Here is a 20,246-nt window from a genome sequence, read left to right as displayed (position 1 = left end):
TAAGCACTATACGTTGCCTATTTTTGAATTACTTTGTAATACTGATTTTTCTGCCAAACATACTAAAATAAGCAAACAAGCCCACAGCGGTAATCACTGAGCCTTCTGATAGAAAGCCATGAACGCTTATTCATGAAGGCATGCAGTATATTGCTTTTTAGAAAAATATTACTCTCATAAATTGATTTTTGTTGAGAAAGTGTAATGACTAAATCTAATCATACTGCTATAGCTGCAGTCAGGCTAACGCTAACAACCACATTTAGTCTACGCGATTAACCCACAGGACCACGGCATGGGAAACCACCAGGCACTCGGAAGACATGCGCTTGAGCAGGATGGTCACTAAATTGGGAAAAAATTCACTACGGATATCCCTTTATATTCAATATACCCAGACTGTGCGTGCCCCAGGAACTACATGCGTACGGTCTTTGGGAGGCATCCACACGTCTGATGCTTCACGGTAGGAGTCAGAGCTGGCGGCTCCCGACACCTATCACCCCCAAACGTTCAGGTCTGTGTTGAACTCGAAGCACAACGACTCTTCCTCAAAGATCAGTGGAATTATTAGTTGTCTTAAAATTAGGCACATCCGTCTGACTGTGTTTAAGACCCTTCACTTCCCCATTCGCTTCCCAATGTGTAAAAACCAGAAATGCTGTTTATTTGCATTTGTATAGCGCCCCTGCGAGTCATTAAGCAGAGCCTGGGGACTGGCGAGTTCCAGGTCTGAAGGACTGCTTTCCTTCCAGGACAACGTGTCCTTTCAAACTTTGCAGAAAACCTGAGCCGTGGCCTTACAGAAAGTCAAAGGCAGGTGTCAGCACATACTGTTATACCCACGAAGAGAAAATAAGAAGCCCATGACATGGGCTCGCAACCACACAACGTACGGCAAACAGGTACGCTACTCGCGCAGCTATTCGATACGCAGCAAAGATGCCCAGCAGCAGCCGAGGAGACCACCTTACAGGAGTAAAACTACCCATACACAGCGAAAGGGAAAATAGAGAGTTCTACTTTAAAAAAGCTTATAAAATCAGTATCCAGGAACAGCTGGGCACACACAGCTCCTCGAGGCACCCGCTGTGCTACTCATTTCCCCCATCACTGCAGCCTGAAGAGAGCCTCGCTGCCCAGCTCGGCGGCACGGCACACGTACCAGCTACGCCAGGCTCAAATTTAAAAACCGGCCACAGACAGTCAGCAGCAGCATTCATCCAGATTTAAATATCATTTCTGTTTATCAGTCTTCAGGCCTTTCCTACAAGACCTTTCCCCCCCTCAGTGTCACAAGCAGTGTGTTATGCATCTAATGGTGAAAAACGGCCAGAAGACACAAGCTCAGATTTCAGGTGCAATCCTGCAATGGACAAAGTCACGTCTTACACCTCCATTCGCTCCTGCGAGTACAGCACTACTCTCACACTTCACCTAAAACTTCCACGTGATTTCATTGCCTCCAGAGAACATCAGCATCCTCGTGCTGAAAAAGCGAGCGACTGCACTTAAAAGACCCAACGTAATGAGTGAAACTCCAAAAGCTGACCTGGGTGAAGCAACGACGTATTATAAAAGCACAAGCCAAGGTCTGAGCGAGTAAACACCACCAGACTTTACCCCGAACGTCCGGGTTTCTGCTAGATGAGGTGAATATCTGACACGGGTGAAAGCATGCACTCTGGTTTAAAAGCCAAACGCGAGGCAAAGCGCTGGATGTGGGCTCCGCGGCGCTGTCGGAGGTTTGGAGGTGCCGCTCGCTGGGGTCCAGGCCCGGCAAAGCCGGCGGCAGCAAAAAGCACAAGCTAGGGAGGGAAAAAAACAGCAGGTATTTGGGATTTAGGTGAAGCGTGAAACAGACACCTGCTTGTAAAACAGTCATAGGAGGTGGAAAATCATTTGAGGAAGAAGGCGTCCTTCCTATGGTAGCTGTAATGTCATATATTACTAATAATCTTGCACCATTATTCACTAGGTAATCTCAGTTTTATTAAAAAGCTGTAGAATTAATTACGTGACCAAATTATATGCAACTGATTATCATTATCTATCTTTAAAATTGACATTTTAAAGCAAAAATTTGAGATACATCACCAGTCTATAAAATGAGAAATAATTCTGCATCCTAATAGCTTTACATCACAATATATTCTCTGGCTATTTAACCAAGACGCTGCATTAACTGTTTAGCACGCAATCCCCCCGACAGTGTATCACGCTGCGTTATCCGTTTGGATTTACACACTGCCACACTTGAGAGTTACATTTTAAACATTTGGAAGGAATAGGACTTTACAGTGTTGATATTCTTTTAGCATTAAAAATAATCCTTTAAATACAGAGGTTTGGAATTTTTGCTTACAACAACAAAGAAAAGTATTTAGTTTCTGAACGTATTCATGACAGAAAAACAAAGTTAATGTAATTTTTCTCATGATACTGGATTTAAGATTAAAAAAAAAAAAAAAGCAGCACTGTCCTAAAATATTAAATAATTGAATTCATTCAGGGTAAAAACTTCTCAAAATGAAATTATGTAATTTTTTTCCTGACATTAAATGATAGTTAATGTTTAAAAATCTACACTTATACTACTAGCAATCTTTCTTCAAATAACACCATCTACTCTGATGCCACATACAATATCTTCCAGTATTTTTCCTTCAATGTGCCATACTCAAATACACGAAGAAGAGGGCCTTCAAGTATCAAACATTTCACAATAATGAACTAAAAGACCAGTGTTTTGCGCTTTATTTGTTTTACTGAGGGATTTATTTTTCATTTACAATCATTACTGAGACCACTGCAGAGCTCAAGTGTTAATCTGGTTTTTAACTATACTGTAACGGTAGTTTAATTAACATGGTTTTTAACTATACTGTAACGGTAGTTTAATTAATATCACCTCTTCATATATTTTGTCCAGAATCTAGTTAAATATTTAAATACCAGCCTGTATTAATATGTTCATAATGAACACTTTTCAGTTGTCTTTATTTCTCATATTTTAGATGTCTAGCACAAAGAGGAGAAGTTTTAGGGAAACAGTCGCACATTTAAGAAACTTCTACTGTACTAAAAATACAAATACAATATCCTGCAAGAGCCACATCATTTTCTAGTTAATGAAAGAATATATTGCATATTTAACCAAACACATCTATATTTAAGGTATTGTCTTACTAAAATATTTTAAATAAAGGATTTTTCAACAGCCATTTCGCGGGAAGGTAAATCCGCTGCAACTTATTCTTTATAGAATTGTCGCTAGACAAAAACAGATTTTGTTAATCAAGTCTCTCTCAAAGAACCTCAGTTTGGGCTACCTTTTCCCCAAATCCTAATAAAAACTGCTGGCTATATGCAATTGCTTTCCTGTAAAGTTTATTTCCTATATAGCATAGCTTTTCAATATTCCACAGGAATTAGAAAGACACTCTTGAGAGAGGCGCATTTATCGTCCGCCTTCAAAGCCAGTCTTTATATACCTTTTAGGATGGTAGTAATTCAGAGAAACTGACCCAAAACATCTTTGGAAAATTTCTCACATATGAAACTAAAGGCCCTATCCTTAAATTAAATTGGTAAGAAAGCACCATAAATTTAATGAAATTGAAATAATATAAAATTATTTCAATGCAGTTTTCAATACATTTTTCATTTTTCATTTTTACTGGTTATTGAAGCATTACTAAAAATCATTCTTTAGGAACTTACTTGCATGAGAAAATTTATAGAATTGATACATTAAACTCAACATTAAAGTAATTCCCCAATGGAGTACACTGGTGGCGTAAAGCGCAGATGCCCGAGCTGCTGTGATCAGGCTGAAATCCCCCGCTGGGGTTTTTACAAGGGCTCCAAAACTCCATTTTTTCCAAAAGATGTGGGCTTGCCAAAAGCTAGTGTTGAAGCATTGTGCAGAAACAGCTCGTCTGCATGAAATAACTGGGCACAGCCATAGCTTGTATTCTCAGTCTTCAGCTTTCCCACCCAACCTGGGCTGCCAGGTTGTTGAATCAGGAGGGAGGGGCGTCTGATCGGGAGGGCAAGAGCTGCTGAGAAATAACGACTCTCCAAACAACAAACCATTCAAAAGTATTGAATGTTTCCCCTAGCTTTTTTTTTATTTTTATTACGTTAACTCACAATTCAAAATGTTGCTGTCAAAAATAGACATCGCATCAGGTTAACGCAAAGCAGGCAACAAATGAACACGTAAAGCCCTCCTGCCCCTTCCCACACAAACACACACACACACACGAGCAAGATCTCCCTTCAAAATCAGGGGCTTGAGAACATCTCTTTTTTTTAAAACTATCTCTGGTTGCTGATGTAACGAATAGTGCATACCAAGCACATAAATGGCTGTCTCCATAGCAATTGGGGCAGGTTTTGTGGTTTCCCTAGTTACTCTTGACTGATAACCATCTGTTGTTCTTTGCTGCCATAGCCCCAAAGGGGAAAAGGGGAAGAAATCAGGAAGATGGAATGGGTGTTAGAGAATATGAAAGTTATTTACTATGCTGGTTTTTACGTTTTCGGAAGGTTTGCACTTGCTTAGGTATTTACTGCTTTACTTACTATTATTTTATTGGATGAGTATTGAACGCCACATACAAAGAAAAGTTTGGATCCCCAGTAAGGTCAATAGGAAGAACATTGCCAGTCGCTCACCTTACTAATAGGAAATCAAATCAGATTTAGGGACAATATTATGAAACAGTGGAAAATCTGAAGCTAAGTAGAAACTAAGTAGCAGTTGTAGGAAAAAAAATGGAGAAATTTCATTTAATTAGTAAAATTTTTAACGTGAAAGCCCAGGGACAGAGGAGGTGCAGGAGGCTGGGACCACGTAGCCGCTGTGGATGGAGGAGGAGGACCCCATAGCTGCTGCCTCCCGCCCTGACCCGCAGTGAGGGCTCGGAGTTACCTCTGTGCACACGTCTGTGGCCATCACTTACGAGGCACACCCGCAGCCCTTCCCCTCCTCCAGCACGCCTGCGTGGCACCCTACGCAACGCAGAGGCCCAGCGTGCCGGCAGGGACCAGGCTCTCCCTGCAAGCTTCCCTCCGGCAGAGGGGCATCACGCGCGTCGCTCCTCCACCAGCCACGGCCGCCTGCTGCCCCAGGCACGGGCCCAAACGCGTACGACACACACGATCGATGTTTACATACTCTCATGTACCAACACGGTATTACTTGCATGTAACTAACAGCACATAAGCCATGCTCATTTTGAAGACAAAACAAAGAAGCCGCTGCAGGCTTGCTATTAAGGCAGATCAATATAGCAGCATGCAGCTAGGGTTGGGTTTCCTCCCCTGTGATAATGATCCTGTGCATATGTTCCCTATAGTAACCACCTCATTAGAGCATCAAAACTTTAAAAAGTGAAAGACACAGAACATGTCATCCCTTAGTACTAAAACGTATATACACTGGCAGTTGTTGAAGGCACGCAAAACTTGTCTTGTGCTATCCGCTTTTCTGAAACATGGCTTCAGCAGGCCAGAGGACTGCAAGAAATGGAAGCAAGCTGAACCAAGAGAGGGAGGGATACGGCCCCGCTGCCTCTTACTGCGGTGCAGGACAGGAGCTGGTGTAGAGATGCATGGGGTGACCTGCTGCCCGGAGAGCTGGGGCCACCACCAGGAGCTCCCCGCAGGCCGCCCGCGGGCCTGGCTTGCTCCCGCGAGCGCTCGGCAAACAGGCTGTGTGCGCGCAGCCCGCCCGCACGGGGCTACGTGCCAACATAGGCTGCCAGGATAAAGCCAAGCCATTCCACAGGGCTGCTTAGCAGAAATCGTGTTAATTCTGTATTTCGTTGATCACACATTTCTATTACGAAAAATTTACCAAACGCAGCTTTGAGAGGAAAACTAGGGCTCTCAGGCCTTTAAGAGGCTTAGATATTTTTTAGTTAACACGAAAATTACATGGTGAGATAGAGGCCGTGGCAGAGACCGCAAACGCAGCAGACCTGAACAATTACGCAAAGGTGAAGGCGCTCCAGGGCCAGGCACCCAGCAGCACCTCTTTAACCAGTTACGAGGATGACAGGGCAAAAAGCAATCTTGACATTTCATCTCCAGACATCCGTCCCCTTTAATATCACATATTACATTATATTAATGCTATCGCCTGCAGTCAAACAATGACCTGAGATATGTTTCCTAACTCCTAAAACAAAAATTAAGAGTTAGAAAATACCAAAATAGATAAATGTTGTAAATAAAGTCACCACAGTGTGCTGTTAAAACCCCCACTCCAGAGCGATGCTGGGGGTGGGAGAGTCTGCTGCCAGCTTGCTTGGTTTTGGTTTCTGGTTTTGTTTTTTTTACCCTCTTTTTCTGCCTCAGTAGAAGAGTGTTCTCACTCACACCGATCCAGCAACAGCAACTCTACCTTAGGGACACTAAGGTTAAATCATTCTAAAATTTTCTGTTGTAGGCCACTGAACAATCAGACAATGAAAAATATGGGTTTTCAACTACATTAAGTCAAGGAGCCATTTGGCTTAGCTACAGCTTTCTCTTCTTCATCACCTGTTTGGGCATTACCCAAGTCAAAGATTTTGTTTTTAACATGTAAATGCTGTGAAATGCCTGGGCCCCACAGGCCACAAGTTCTGACTCCTCACTCCGACTACATGTTACCCTACTTTCCCAGTGAAAGTGTATGCGACTTCCCAGGCCCCCTGTAAAAAAGAATTAGACCCAAGTTACAATCTATAACTATACTCCTAAGACTGTTGTCTGCTCACTGATATAAAAAGCTCAAGCAATATACACTATAAAAAAACATTTGAGAATTGCTTTCCAGGGGTTGCTTCACTGCACATGCAGTGTCCTGATCCTCTGGTTGTTTTAAATATCTTTACATCTCTCGTTTCTTGGCATTGCATCTCATTTTGCACATTGTAACCATGGCTGACTTGTAAGCAATACTAGATAAGCAAATGGGCAAGTTTAGGCGAGATGGTGCTAAGGGTAGGAGAGAGATGTTCACATTTGTCTCGAAGCATCCAAGTATTTCATGGCATTTCCATCAAACTTCATTCTCACAGCTCAAGGCAATGAACTGAAATCCCACATCCAAATTCCCACTGGGATTACTTCTTATGGTTACAGCTCTGACTCTGTTCTTCATTGCCCCAAAACTGCTTGTTCTCTCATGCAGTTTCAAAGAAATAACTTAACATACATGTGCTCTGGATCTTTGTATTACCTACTTATGCTATAAAATCTCTGATAAAAGGGTGAGTTCTTGCTATATACATTTACATATTTATTTATATTTGTACTATGCTCACAAAAGCAGTACTGTGCACTTCCCTGGGCACTCTGTATGCTATATGAGTGCGAGCAAACAACTCTCCTGGTACTCTGGGAAGACTAGTAAAGGGTGCAAATAAAAAACATGCTACTTTGTTATTGTTACAAAGTAGGGCATAGTCTGCAAAAAAACCCCTTTCGACTGGAGGCTGCTCTTGGCCATCCAAGTGGACTGTAGTTAGCTCTAACTGTTGAACTTTCACCAAACAGCCTTCTCCAGTCTATGGATTCACTGAAGACGAGAGTGTTACCTTGTCCTGTCTTTCATATGGCGAGGTTTACTCCCCCTCTGAGCTCACTTCTGTGCACGTTCACAGCCTCACACAAGAGCCCTGACCAGGCCAGCCTAAACGTGGTCCCTCATGATTAGTCTTGCTGACGGATGCAAAGGCCACTCAGGGAAATAAAATGTTTGTTGGGAGGCTCTGTATGAACTGAAGACCCATCCATCTTCCCCCAGCAATTATCCAGCTTCGAGTTAATCACCCATGACACATTTTAAAAAGGTGTCACACGAATGATGTCTCTGTGACTTGTGTCCTCTCCTGCCATCCACTCCTCTCTGCAAGTCTCTACTAAACAGCAAGGACCTGCTAAATTCACCTGCACTGTTAATAAAATGCTTTTATCTGCACACAGCAAATTGAAGCCCAAAACACTTCAGGGTATCTAGAGAACACAAGGGATACGAAAAAACAACTAGTTTCTAGAGGGGAAAAGAATTTAACATAAAAGTGAATTAAAAGAAAACCTAGAAAAGATGGTGAGGAGGGAATGAAAACAAGTAAATGCTCTGATATATCAAATGGGAATCAAAAATAATGTTACTGTTGGTCACCTTCGGATCTAGTTAGGATAACAATTCTGAAAAACTTTGAAAAGTACTCTGGAAATACACAGTAAACTCTACCATAGTTGACAAAAAGCAATTATGTTTGATTGTTTCCAAGCCAGCCAAATTCATGTCATCTGTGAAATGTCTACTACCGGGACAAGGACAGCAATCCATCCTGTGGATTTATGTTTAGGAGCATTTTGGAACAAATGTTCCCATTTGAACATCCATATGAACCATAAGCAACCAATATGCTTAGATCACCACATTCAGTTTTTGTCAGTAGATCTTTAACTGTCTGAGCAATAATCTTTTACCTAATCAATGTGGCATTACTATATATCCTGAAGGAACAGGACAGAAAACATATGTGACAGCTCTTCCACAAATTCACCAGGGAGGGTTTCTTTCCACCTACATGGAACTGGAGGACTATTTCATTTAATTCACAGAAGCAAATGGTTTTCATCTATTTTTGGCATCTATATGATCGCTGTTGTATTCAAGTCCTTCACTCTTTAATAGATTTATACATCCGCCCTGCAGATGTACAGCTGTCAGCAACATATTGAGGTTTTTATAAAATTTCAGGAACTGAACGCACCCCTTCCAGCTCCACTTACCTACATCATTTCTAAATTAAAATACGCTTCCCTAGCCCCAGGAGGCTTAAAGTACTAACCCAAAGCATATACCATGGGAGAGCGTGTATCCCAAGTGCTGAAGATCACTTAGCGCACTGGATAACTGGTGATAATGTTACTACTGGCACACAGTACCTTTATAAAGACAGAAGGTAAAACATGTAACAGTGCTAAGGTTTTACTGAATTCCAGTATCTCTACTTAAAAGTGACGATATCATTGAAAAGCCCCATTGGTACCTGATATCATCACGTAAGCCTAGTTCTTGTGTAGCAGCCTAAGAGGTACTGAAGCATTTCTTTCAGCTTTCCTTCTGGAACACTGTTAGCTTAGTGAGACTAACTGTTGGACGAGGGAATATCTTGACCCTGGATCTGAAACTTCACAGTTTAGAAATCCCAGTGTCAAGGGACAACCGTAACCTCCAAGACAACATGCGCTGCCAAACAGGACGATCAGTCTGCTCCAAAGGGCTTTGCTGCAGCTTGCAGAAGGCTCTAGTAAAATAACTTAAAAATCTATGTTTATCTAAAAATGTAGGACTTTTAATTAGCAGAAATTTGGAAGAACTAGTCCACTCACAACTGGTAAAAATGACTTCATGAAATAACTGTATCCCTAGGTAGAAAAGAAAAATTTAGGTATAGATGGCTTATTATTTGCAATACAGCTAACATGATTAACTAATTTTACACCTTACTAAAACAGAAAATGTTGCAGATGCTAGTTTATTTATAAAGCTTCCTATTTGTTATAGACATCAATATTTTTCTATACAAACTGCTTTTTATGTTTTAAGAAAAATAATTCATTTTAAAAGTAATAACCTCAGCCTTCCAGTCATCTTAAGCATTGTAATTTCTTAAATATAAACAGCTACATGTCTAAACTGATCATTCGCATTTACTTAGCAGCCATTCAGTAATGATTCTACAAGCCTTACAGAATTGGAGCCGTTCACAAAAAAAAAAGATTAAAACGTTAGCTTAATCAGTAAGACTTTGAAACATTCTTGCTTACTTGTAATTTTTTTTAATCTTTCCTGTCATCAAACCATAAATACATTCATAGCAGAGACAGGCGCTTCCCTTGCCAGGACTGTCATAACAAAAAGGATGTCTTGTGCAAGAAAATTCCCATTCTTTGGTAAAGTTAGGTAGCAACTTTGGATCAAAATAGCATACCAGTTACCTTAATCGACCATTTTAACAAAATCTCAGATGTCCAATTTGTAATGAAATGTCAAAGCACCCATCAAAACGGGCAGAGAAAAGCCTTGTCCCAAAGTCTTCTTTCCTGCATTCAAAGCAACAAATCTTTTGTACGTACGTAAAGCGGATATCTGCACAACCTTGCCAGGACGGGACATTTCTCCCACCCTTCTCAATCACACTACCGAGACTGCCTGCTCGCCTAACTTGGTGACGAGAGCTTGCTGCTTAACCCCTCCATGCCCGAGCAGTCACCCTGACTTCTGCTTTCCAGCTGTGCCACAAGTGCAAGAGACGCAGCTCTGAAAAGCAACGTGTGCTCAAGGCAGAGCTTAAAAAATAAATTAATAGAATAGAATAGAAGAGAAGAGAAGAGCAAAAAACCAAAACCCAAAGAACTAAACCCCAAAACATGCCCATATCTGCTAGCCCATGATTATTCACTGAACCGCTCCAGGGAAGGCACTTGACCTCTTTACAGCAGTCATCTTCCTTGTAAGACTGGTTTTAAAAGCAGGGCCTAATCAATAGCGGATGCCGCATATGACCTGAGCTTAAGTGTATAAATTACATAGAAAATAAAGGAGGTGCAAGGGTGAAACTCATGTATGGGGCTACCAAGGGGTCATGAAAAAAAGTAGACGCAAGAAGATTTCAACGTCATTTCTAAAGCTAACTTTCACACAGAAAGATCCATTTCCCACCGCACATTGTGACAAGAAGTTTTTGACTTGTTTTAAAAAGAGAAATGTTTTGCTGCCCTAAGAAGTAGTCTGGTTATGGGGAGTCGTATGTCCGACACCTGGAAGTGTGGCAAGAACTGCGTATAGGAATCTTAATGCAAACCATTTGCATTAAGAACTCTTGTGCACTATGTCACAGCTTCATATAAGCCTATTATTTTATCAGTTTAAATGACTTAAATTATGACTTTCTCTTTTTCTTTCTTTTTCAAAAAAAATAATTATATATTCCAGTATTATCATATCATGACTGCCTTACGGTTAGCTTTGACTGACAGGATATTGAGGCAGAATTATATAGTGATGTATTCTTGAAAGCTTCACGTCCTTTCAAAAGAACAAGAAATCCTCACCTTCTCTAGTAAAACGAGAGAAAGGGAAAAGAATCCTAAGTGAGAAAACAGCACATTGTACAAACTGCGTACGCACTATTATTACAGTGTTACAGCACTACTGTTCAATGACTTGGAAAAATAACTTCCAAAAGATCTTTACAAAAATTAGAAAAGACAGAAACAGAGGTTACTTCCACATGAAGACAGAATCCTCTCGATTGTTTCTTTGACATTTATGGGTCTACCAAAGGGTAAACATAAGCAAAATTAGATCCCACAGGCTTTTGGTTTAAAAAAAATAATGTGGAGGAAAACAATATTCTGTAGCAGAAAGCAGCTGTACGAATGAGACCATCAACTAACAGCCCTTTCCCATGCTGCCAGCTTGCATTCTCCCCATGTCAGCTGGTCCAAAATAAAAGGATTTTTATCCTTGTCTCCCTCAAAGCTATTTTACCAAACCCAGTGTCAGATTTACACCCAGCCAATCTACTGCACAGTGCTTCTGTTCATCTCATAACCGATATCCGAGTGCCACAGTGCCCTTGGTGCTTCACTTGAAGTTAGATCTGTATTCGGAAGGAAACATTAAAGATGCAAGCACAAGCATTATTCGTCAAAACAAAACAAGACAGGACTCTCCACGCAATCCTCTTAACATCCACGCATGATTTTCATGACCCGAGTTTCTACTGAGGAAATTTTCAAATAATGTAGCAAACCAGCTGTTTAAAAGGACTGGATAATATTCCTTGCTGCATAAACATTGTGAACATATGTTTGTATAAACACAATTTATGATTAAAAGACTGTAAAAGACAATTGTGCTGCAGCAGTTGCATTTTCTTTCCCTTAAAAAATGTTTCCTTTCCGAGGCATAACAATTTTGTACCAAATCGAAGTGCAGGTGGCTTTGCTTTCCTGTGGCCACTCTACTCCTGGAGCCCACACCTGCAAGGCAGCCGCAGAGCACACGGCATGACTCAAGGAGGACCGTAACCGTTCCTGTCTGGGCTCTGCATCTGGCAAGAAACGATCACGGGTTTGGTTTAATACCCAGCTCTGCCTCGTACCGAGTGCTGCAGCAGAGCGGAGGAGCTGGGGAGAACCCCATCCGCTGCGGTGGGGCCGGGATGCAGGGACATCCCTTGCGTGCTGTGGTCAAGGAGGAGCAGTGCAAGAAATCCAGTCCCCTATCAACCACTGAAACTAATTTTTGATCATTGCATTCTTGAGAAAGCATATATCTGTCTACTTGCCTGCTCTGCACCGGGGTTTTCATCACTTCTTTGTTTTTTTTTTTTAAACAGAGATCAGACTGAAAACAATAGTCACTGCATTATCCCGAAAAGTTAATTTAGAGCTGAGGAAGTTCTGTTCAGCTTAAAAGGTTCAATAAATCCAGGAGCAGAGAGGCCTATCTACAAAATGAAAAATCCAACTTAACCCAATGAAATGGCAAAGCAGCCTGCGACCCCAGGGAGCCACAGGGTCCCTGCCTTGGAAGCCCGGAGGGACCTCGTCACTCGAGGGCTCGTTTGAAGCAGGACCTGGTTCAGGGCAGACCTGCTCTGGCCGCACAGCTCACGCGGCAACCCCGTCTCTGCCACCGCACGGGCTGCCACGGCCCTGCTCCTGGCCTCAGGTTTGGGCCAAAAGACCTTCTTCCTCCCTAGATAAAAGACATGGCTTGCTCTGGCTAAAAATCCAAGGTGGAAACACATGAAGAAAAACCATTCAGGCTATGGTTTTAACTTTGTCCACCTGGAAGTGGAGAAGGCCAACCTTGTTCTGCTGGTGGAGAGCATTTACAGTCCCCATTTATTCATGGGTCGGCACTAAAAAGATATTGTAACATAAAATGATGTTTTGGCTAGCGGGTGCACACGCTGACCCCTCGGTGCCCGGCACAGCACCGGCAGAGCTCCATACAAAAGGTTTGTATTAAATGTAATGAGGCAAATGACAAAATCAATAAGCCAGGAATGGTGGGGCTATCATAAAAATGATGTAAATTCAGAGTTCACCGTGGTTATGAAGCTATTTAGAATTATAATTAAAACCTTTTTTTTTTTTTTTTTTTTTTTTTTTTTTTGAATAAAAGCTCCTTTGACAATCATGGATAAATGCTGCAGGAAATTTTCGACAAAGCTATTCAAAATTAAGGTATGGCACAAAGACAGGATAAATTACCCAAAGCTAAACTGTAGGCAAAGGTTAGCCCCCAAAAAAATACAAAATAAAGAAAATTTGATTTTTGTACTATTTTCACTGATGTCACATTCCATTTGAATCAAGTTTTCCATCAAAAGGACAGTAGCACCACCACGTAGGCTGCTCCTGAACCAGGGTATTTTCTGGAGTTGGTTTCCATCAAAGAGACTTTCGCAAGACTGTGAAAACTGAAACGGGCCAGATCTGCCCGTAAAAACTGATTTTTCACTATCTTCCACCTACTGGAACAGAAAAATTAAAAAATGTTAAAAGTGGCTGTCAAGCCTGGGGCACTCTCGCACAAACACTCATTTTTGGCGGCGTCCCGAGCGGCACGGATGGTCCCCATGCCCGTGATGAGCCGTTTTCCAACAGGGCCCCGTCACTCTTCCAAACCCGCACTGACGGCAAAGGCGCAGAGCTCCGGAGGGGCAGCCCTCTCCGGCAGGGGAAGGCAATAAATTATGCAAAATAAAAAGCACAGGGAAGAGCGGAGCAGAATTTGAAGTAGCTGGAAAGGATGACTTCAGCCCGTGCGATTCATTTTTTCCTTTCGTGTCACCAGCGTTTCTGCTGATATCTTTAGCATTTTGCCAGACAAACAAGGAAAGCACAGCCTTAAAAGGTGTTTCATACATACACATTTTGCGAGAAGAAAAAAAATGGTATTTATGCTTGTCTTAAGCTTACAGGAAACATGAAAAAATTCATGGTTTGATCAAAAATGTGATATTGAAAACTGTATATACGGCAGTAGATATACCAAATAAGAAAATTAGGGATAGCCTTATTCTGAAGATATTCAGCTCTGATTTCTATCAAAATATTAAATGCCACCAACACATATATTCTACGCTAGCAAACACTTAGCTTCTGTACTTCTGTGATATAGGCAGAGCACACACAGAGATATTTCACCTTTTCTTTGTCTGACATGTTACTCAGGGGAAGGGAAGCAAGACTGGCAATTTGTTTTCCAGGGATGAGGGTTTGGCTTTATGGAGCTGCTGGCGAGAGACGCCTGCGCTCCCTGCCCTGCGCGGGACAGCAGAACAGAGGCGACCACCACTCTAGTTAATGCAGATTTTTTCATTAAAAAAATTCCGTGGAGCATCTTCAAGGCAAACACAACGCAAAATACACCAAAACTTCATTCCTCAGAAGGCAAACTGAAACAACACTACCCCTTGGGATGTGAAGAGAGATATATGCAGAAGTGCCGGGACTGTAATGACGCTTGGAAACCATAACCTTGTGCGACGACCACGGTAACGCGGGAGAGTGCGCGTTCCCGTCGATCAGCTGTTTCTCCCCAATGGAGGACCTGCGAAATAGGACGGGTTCAAGGGGCTCCTCTCTCTTTTGAAAGTAGGACTACTTTCAGAGCTGGCTGTGCTACCATACCTCCGAACCGTTGTGCCGACTCCAAAAACACTCAGAAACATCGGTTAACAAAGCACCCTCTGATCTGTTCCGCAATACAAATTTATGATTTTCAAAATTCTTATATATTGATATTTAAAATATCCTGTGCCTTTTGGCATGCCTTCAAATACAGACACATATTGTTCAGCCTATTGAAAGATACCTAAGCAAATACACAAGCCAACGTGCAAAAATCAATTCTCCTTCAGCTATTTCACTGCTTTTGTTTGAGTCCAACCACTGACTATAGCAGACTCATTCCAGATTTTGCACCAAACAAGTGGAAAATCAGGTCAACTGATTATCTCTCTCCTTTTGTTTTATTTTACTGAGAACTGCAAAAAATCTGAAGACTATAAACAAATGTCATGAAATTAAGGCCAGGAATTTCAAAGTGATCAAGGTAACAGTTTCCTTTGAGAATCCAGACTAAAATAGTTAAGTTCTCTAGTGCAACATTTCATTAAGGTATACTGCATATTTCTGCGCAGCAAATAACTCACAATCACTTGCTTTCTTTCTACTAGTGAAATGGCTGCACACATATCAATCATTATTTCCTTGGGTTTATTCATTATTTTAATTAATTTGACAAGTATGCTTAATTATTTTTATTCTGTCACTGATTGGTGAATATTACCAATACGATCTGCAGTGTTCGGTTGTGATGGGTAGAAAAAAAGACATAGAAACATTCTTGTATTTTGATGAGGTGAATGCAAAATACCCATCCAAGTGAAGAGCAAATACAGCTTTTTCCAAAATCTGAATGTGCAATCTGGATATTTAATTTTTGTAAAAATCGCATGGATCAATGCTAATAGTAGACACACAGAGAAAAAGTAGGAGTACCTTCCAAGAAAAATGATATAACAAATACGAAACTGAAACCACTAGTCACCAAAATATTTCACAGTACTTACAAAGCTCTAATTTTTGACATTATATAGGTAATGTAACTACTAGGAAAATAAATGTATGCGGACTTACAGAAGTGGTAAATGTTACATGTGTACTGACATATTTCTGCATTTTTTTTAAACTCTAAATGCTTAATCTCTTCCTCCAAAGGAACCTTTAGGGCTATAAAGCAGGAGATTACCCACCATTTCCCAAGTGGCCCCTGGATGCAAGTAAAACAGCTTGCAGATCTGCTAAAATGAAGTATTATCTCATATGCAGCTGTGAAATATTTAGACACAAGTGCAATGAGCCCATATTATCATGACAGATGAACCTGTTCACTTGTGTCTTTCTGCATCCCAGCGCTACAAAACTCTATGGTCTGGGAAAAGCGTATAAAAGGGGAAACGCTGAAAGCCGAACAAGCACAGAGCTGCGTTCTGGTGAATCAAAACGAGAAAACGGCAGCAATTCTTCACAAGAAAAGCCATAGCTGCGTAATCTGATGTGGCTCTAGCTCTGTACGGCTTTCAAACGGGGTGTCCCCCCCGTCAGACCGGCCTCGCTCTGCTCCGTGACCCTGTCCCTCGTCCACACGGCCACTCACACCCGCCCTTGGCAGCGGGAAGGAGAGGACGGTGCACGGCGGCGCTTGAGCCCTGCAGGCGGCTCGGATACGGGCCCCTTCCCACCTCCTGGCCCTGGGCCTGGCCCTGGCTCCTGGATGCGGCTGACGGAGGCTGCACAGACGCAGACGCACACGCCGACACCACGTCCGTGCACTCGGCGCAGAGGCGAGGTGAGTTTGCGCTGTCCCTGTTTGCAGAAGCAGCTTCTCCTCTAGTCCGGAAACTGCAAGATGGGAGCGGGTGGCAACGAAGCGATGGCTCGGGGAAACGGCCAGCGCCGTGCCATTTCGTCTCGGACACGGTTCTGCCTGCCGGTAAGTCCTGGGCTATCCATTTCCTCACTGCAACACCGCAAAAGGAAGGAGCAAACCTCTGCTGGGAGCTTGCTGGGAAGAGCCAGTCTTTGCCATCTGCCCTGGCGTTTGCTGGGAGGGAATGACCCCTGCCACGCGACAAGCCCTCCTGCCATCGCAGAGGTGACCTCCGAGGGCCACGTCTCTGCAACGCCTCGCGACACCGGCCAGCTCGGCTGGCCACGCTCTGCTCCGCCATCCTTTGGGGAGTGCAGCAAGAGGGAAAGCTGGGAGTAAACCTCTGCGTATTCCCATTCTGGGAGTAGGAACTGAGCCTAATGACTGAGGCTGGAGAGGCCTGATTCAACCGCAGCTGCAGCGACGCCTCACCCAGGGCGCGGGCAGCGAGGTGCCACGGTGCGACGCAAGCAGCGCCAACGTGCCAAGCTCCAGCTGCCCGCCAGATATTGTTATGATGGAGGACCAGGGCTGACGGTGCTGAGTTAGCCCAAAGCTCGGCAAGACCCAAATCCAGATACTTTAATTCTTGAAATAACTTACTAGGGGCCAAACTCCTGCAAGAAACATTTCCTGTTCTCCAAGTAATAAGGAACAGAAATTGAACACAGGTGTGCACCGGGCGCTGGCCTCCGCTTGCCCTCGCTTGTTCAGCTCTCCTCCTAAGAGCGGGGAGCAGCGATTACGCACCTCTTCTACAATATGTTCAAAGTGTCGATTTGCTCCAAATGCCTGTATTACCGCACTATTTGTAATTGAGAGCTCGTGCTCATTAATCTTTCTAAAAGCAATGTAATTATTTCTATATTTTAATTATAAACTTGCTAATTTATTCTTTCTGTAGGCAGACTCTTCTTTTGCATTTTATGGCCTAACGGCAGCAAGCACTACATATGAAAATAATTCCTATAAATAGATTTCCCGCACTTGGGGCTTTTAAAACCTCAGTTCTCCAGCCTCTGCTTTGGCTTTGTCTCATGCAAAAATTCTGGCCTCCCTGACATTTTAAAGCTCTTATTTAGCGCAATCCTTACATACCTCCTTTTCCTGGGCCCACTGCTCTGCTAAGAGGATGAGAAAAGGTGACAAACTTTTACCATTTAAAAAGAAAGGCCTGGTTAAAAAAAAAAAAAAAAAAAAAAAGGAGAAAATGACAAAACCCCACGAAACACTACTTTTTGTAATGCTTCCTTTTTGCTTTTAAATCCTCTTAACATTTATTTTTTTCAATGGCTACAGCAATGTTGGTACAGAGCCAGTTTTGCAGTTCTGGTGCTAGAGGGACACAGCTGAAGACTCTCACTCCTCAGTGCAGACAGCAGCCCCTCTTACCTTAAAATCAGAAATCCTTTTTTTCACACCAGTACGTCCCACAGTTGCTCTATACCTGACCACCGCCTGCCAGTTTGCATTGCGTACTGCTGCTGCCATGCTGAGCTGGAGCAGCTCTTGTGGGGTTTGCAAATAGCACCCACTCTAACGTACGCCGTGCCCTGTACAACACCGTCCTGACGCTGCACATTTCACTGTCTGCATCCGAACGGCACTTGTGCCCCCGCTCAGTCTACCGCATTACTTTCCTGCAGCTTTTCCTGAGGGACATTTTCCAAGCCGCTATTAGAGACAGTGTTAGTCCGGAGGCTTTAATGCGGGCTAGCAATTGCTGCGTCCCTACTGTAATATCTACTGAGGTACTATTTTTTCCATGACATTTGGACACTTTATTTAGAAACCAAAAGAATTTAAGGCCATGTTAAATGTCAAGCCATAAAAGCAGAGACAATTCAATGCCAGCCTTCCCCTACATGAATTTTCAAGACAAACTGGAAAGAAGTGGCCAGCGGGAGAATATATAACTTTGTTTCTTACGTCTAAAAGTCTCCATGATCGCTCAAAAATTTGCTGTAAAAGGTGGAAGAACCCTGAGACAATACAATGAATCTGCAAAGCGATAACCATAGAAACAGCCAACCCTGCTGCTATCGTGTCAGCGCATAGATGTCAGAGCGTCACCGGGAGATTCACGCTGCAGACAGCTGAATGGCACCGAAAGGCCGTTCGCTCCATCGAGGTGCTCCAACGCTCGTGCTCGCTGGCATGGCCATTTCTGTGACACAGAAGGGGGCAGTTTGGCTGCCAAATCGAGAGTGAGAACGGGAGCTGGCACGTGTACGCTTCCTGCTTAGGGCTTGAAATATTAACTTGCTCAACTTGCATCACACCCTTACAGTTATCACTGCAGAAATTTTAACAATTTCCCAGCAGCAAGTTGGCTCAGGATTTACACTTTCCTCAGCAATTCCCAGGTCACCAGCCTGGGTCTGGAAGCAACAGTCACCCTCACCAAGGAGCCCCACTGGAGGCACAATTCAAACACTCGCTGTCAAGAGCAAGTGACTACAGATCGGAGTGAAAAGTCTGCTTCTCCAGCTTTCTGAGCTGTCTTCTGCTACCTATCCCAGACGACCTGAAGATCAGCACATCTGTTCACTGGCCTACCAAGCCCTGTGGTCCGGCTCAGCAGGAGGTTGGACAAGATGACCTCCTGAGCTCGCTTCCAAAGGGAATTGCTTTCTGATCCAGTATTAACATTGGTATTCCTGTAAGATGGATATTCTAAAAAAACCCCACCATCTCTTTTTCCTCTGGATTACACAGCGTAAATAAAGTTCAGGTTAATGTGACAAAAATGCCACATTTTTTTCTAAACCTACAAACTCCTTCCCACAGCACCTCCACGTTTTCCAAGTGTTTTCCCTCAGAGACAGTAGGGTGCTCGGAGTGACAAAAGCAGCTCACAGGCACCTTTGTGCCTCTGTTTGCCAGTTTGGAGGAAGGAAAGCCCTGCTTCCGTCTTCTGTAGCGTTGTCTCCATTGACGTGATGCTCCCTGCAATACAGCTTTGCTAGGGAAAGCACAAGGATTGTGCTTTGCCTTTGGATGCAAATGTGGTCGCGCTCTGGCTCACTTCGACCACCCTTAACACTTTCCATGCTGCCTATAGAAAAATTTAGTCTGTACACTGAAGAGGTTTTCCACTAGGCAAACAAATGAAACAGCACATAGGTATGCAAGAGTGCTCATCCAAAAGGGTTTTGTTGCGATCTCCTGTTGATTTTTCTGCTAAAGAAACTACAAAAGTCCACACTATTAACCCAATGCTTACAGTATTTAACCCAGTGGGGTCTCAGACGAGAGCTGGGCTAGCTGTGGGATAACACAGTGCTAATACTAACGGCTTTAAAATGGCTCAGTATATGCTCGCTCACAGTTTAAAAAACAAATAAGAAGAACATCTTGCTTCCCTCTCTGAGAGGGGCTGAGAGTTCTCCCGGGGAATCCGGACTCTCGGCCAGCTCGCTGGATGGCACTCCCTCTTTCTACACACTTTGTGTTGACCCTGCTGATGGCAACGGTGTGCGCGTTTGTGTGCATGTGCACACAAATGTACTTCTGGCACACGACGCACAAGCAGCTTCTGACAGCTCTGGGAACACAGAACAGAAACTCCATACATACACGTATTCCAGACTGTACGAGAAAAGGGCAATGGCCAAGCTAAGAGAGACTAACTTCATTAGCACAAACAGCAAAACCCCACTTCTTTCTCTTTGATGGTTTTCTTAAATTACTTAAATTTTCAAGGTAGACT

The 20,246-nt window shown here is 43.0% G+C and overlaps 1 protein-coding gene across 2 annotated transcripts in view; it reads right to left on the bottom strand.

Moving 5' to 3' along the window:
- Positions 1–20,246, bottom strand: part of SLIT3 (slit guidance ligand 3) — a 509,126-nt gene that overhangs the window by 217,684 nt on the left and 271,196 nt on the right. The gene's annotated exons all lie outside the window — the stretch shown is intronic.

Source organism: Dromaius novaehollandiae, chromosome 15 (assembly GCF_036370855.1).
Source record: "Dromaius novaehollandiae isolate bDroNov1 chromosome 15, bDroNov1.hap1, whole genome shotgun sequence".
Lineage (NCBI taxonomy): Eukaryota > Metazoa > Chordata > Aves > Casuariiformes > Dromaiidae > Dromaius > Dromaius novaehollandiae.
The sequence above is the reverse complement of the archived record's forward strand: the minus strand, read 5'-3'. Positions and strand labels throughout refer to the sequence as shown.